Source organism: Psammomys obesus, unplaced genomic scaffold (assembly GCF_907164565.1).
Source record: "Psammomys obesus unplaced genomic scaffold, mPsaObe1.curated_primary_1811, whole genome shotgun sequence".
NCBI lineage: Eukaryota > Metazoa > Chordata > Mammalia > Rodentia > Muridae > Psammomys > Psammomys obesus.
In genome coordinates this window covers 14,795,496-14,798,434 of record NW_026596091.1, presented here as the reverse complement: position 1 = coordinate 14,798,434, position 2,939 = coordinate 14,795,496, and the positions used below count along the sequence as shown (strand labels likewise).

Below are 2,939 nucleotides of genomic sequence, written 5' to 3'. Positions count from 1 at the left end.
ACTGAGGCTCATAACCAAACTTTGGGCAGAGTGCAGGGAATTTTACGAAATAAGGGGGACATAGAAAGACCTGACCGGAAAGGAACTCCAGAAGAAAAGCAACATAACCAAAAAAAAAAAAAAAAATGGGGCCAGAGGTCTTTTTTGAGACTGATACTGCAAACAAGGATCATGCGTTGAGATAAGATGGAACCCCTACACAGATGTAGTCCATGGCAGCTCAGTGTCCAAGTGGGTTCCCTAGTAAGAAGAACAGGGACTGTCTCTGACATGAACTCAGTGGCTAGCTCTTTGATCACCTTACTCTGAGTGGGGAGCAGCCTTACCAGATCACAGAGGAAGGCAATGCAGCCAGTCCTTATGAGACCTGATAAGCTAGGTCAAATGGAAATGGAGGACCACCTCCCCTATCAGTGGACTTGGAAAGGGGCAGGGAGGAGATGAGGGAGAGAAGGTAGGATTGGGAGGGATTTATGGAGGGGGCTATAGCTGGGATACAAAGTGATAAACTGTAATTAATATAAAAAATTAAAATTATAAAAAAAGGTGTATGATCTCTGGAAACCCAGTATAAAGAAAGAAAGAAAAAGAAAAAAAGAAATGTTGGGCTTGGGCGTTCCCATTCCCCGCACTGGCAACATGGAAAATACATGATACCTGGAGTTACTGTAAAAGACCTTAAAAAGCAGGAGTTACTCAGAGTTCTGTCAGCCTTCCTCAAAAGGTCCTGAATGTTGAACGTCCCCGAACAGGTGGACATAGTCAAGCTGGCCAAACCCAAAGAGCATCCCATTATGATAAGAACTGGTTCTACACATGAGCTGCTTCCACAGCAAGGCACTTGTACTTCACTGCACCTGTGTACACCTATGGTGGTGCAGATGTTAGCTCCATGTCCAAGATCTTCAGAGGATGCCAGAGAAACGTTGTCAGGCCAAGCTACATCCGCGGAGGCTCCAAGAGTGCGGCATGCCGGGTTCTCCAAACCCCGGGAGGCAGAAAATGGTGGAGAAGGACCAAGATGGGAGCTACAAACTAACACCTTGGGGACAGAAAGATCTGGACAGGATCTCTGGACAAGTGGTCGCTGCCAACAAGAAGCGTTAGAACAATGGAGCTGTGTTAATAAACTGCTTCATTCTATAGCAGAAGAGGAGGAGGAGGAGGAGGAGGAAGAGGAGGAGGAGGAGGAGGAAGAGGAGGAGGAGGAGGAGGAGGAGGAGGAGGAGGAGGAGGAAGAAGAAGAAGAAGAAAAGAAATGATGGGCTTAAGGAGAAAATTTGCCTTCAGCAGTCATTGACAGTGGCTTCTGGGAGAAAGAGAGTCACTTGCATTTGGCGATATAGTCACACCCACAGTAATATGGGCAGCTCTTATTGGAATTCATGGATTAGTTAATTATTGTATTTTTAAAAGGAGGCCTTGATTTTGGGAGAATATGTCATGGAGCTCCTAGGGAAGTGTAGAATCAAGGAGCTAAAACTGAGAAAGACTGTAAATATACATTAAATCTCAAAGAAAATAAAAGGTGCATATTTTGATTTTCAAAGATTATTCAGCAAGATTTGAAACCGATCCTGCACTGAAACAAATAGACCACTTTGAATAACTACAGAAAATATATTCCCACGACTACATTATTGTGAAACATGGAATAATTTAGAAGATGCAGAGGGACACTGTAGCATATATAAGGAGGTAGTCGACTGAAGCAAGGGCAATATGAACTTTGAAAGGGCTGCACTGAAATGCAATATAAGCTGTCTAATTCAAACTAAAATAACATATTTTTAAAAAGTACTAGTAACTGGAAAATAACCTTGATAAGTTTCTTCATAATCGCAAAAGTTTTGTAGATTAAAAGGAAGGACAGAATCAGCAAGGCTGAAACAGATGCAGGAGTTTAATACAACCATGACCTGAATGTCAGAAGTAGGCAAGGGGACTTTTGATAGAAAAAGACAGATATTGAAACACAGAAAAATGCAGAGCAATGATTGGACAGTGGTGTTACCTGTGCATCGAATGTTGCCTCATACTAATGTGGCAAAGGCTTGGCCCTCAGGGTATTATTGGAAAACGGGAAAACCTTTGGTAAATGAGGCCTTGAAATGGTGTTAGGCAACCCAGTTTGTCTGTTTTGAAAGAATCAATCAAAGTTGAGCAATCTCAACTCTTCCTCTTCTGCTGTTTCCTGTGGTTTGTGCTGTAGTTTCCTTGGGCACAACCACCAGAAACTCAAAAAGTGGGCTAATGTGACCAGATCTGGAACCTCCAAAACCAAAGAAAATTCTTATTTTTATAGCTTAAATAGCTTAGGCATTTCATTAAAGAAAAGTTAAGTAGCAAATACATTGACTTCTGTGGATGTAGGGAAATTTTTATAAATATCTGATTATGTTCCTGCAAAGAATCTGAACTTTGAATGTTCTTTATTTATTTTTCTATGATATTAGAGATAAAAAAAATGTAATTTGAAATCTTCAGATACCTATCCAATCAAAAGAAATATTTTAAGATGAAGTTTGACTGTAAGTGAAGACCATGAGCAGGATAAATAATACAGAGAAGTGGCAAAGCATGTCAATATGAAATAACTTGCTCTAATAATCTGACTTTTAAGTAGCAAGACTGTAAATTACAGAAGAAGAGTACAAATGAGACATGGAACACCTACTTGAGAATCACTGTGTGCTTTGCCATTTTGGGTATGATAAACTAGGAGTGAGACAGATCCTCAATTACTCACTTCAGGCCCAGTGTTCCCTCTTGTTAAAGATGGCAATTATATTAATCACCTCTCATTAGGATGACATAGTGCAATGGTTTGACTCCGTATATATCTCATTTTCATTTAATGATTATTGTGGGGAAGCATAAAAATGTCTGAGCTACATTCCAGTCCAAGAGTTTATTCACATATTTATTGATAAGACTTA

General features: G+C 40.3%; 1 pseudogene; it reads left to right on the top strand.

Moving 5' to 3' along the window:
* The first annotated feature begins 650 nt into the window (after positions 1 to 650).
* On the top strand, positions 651 to 1,107 carry LOC129691653 (40S ribosomal protein S19-like; annotated as a pseudogene).
* The last annotated feature ends 1,832 nt before the right edge of the window (positions 1,108 to 2,939 follow it).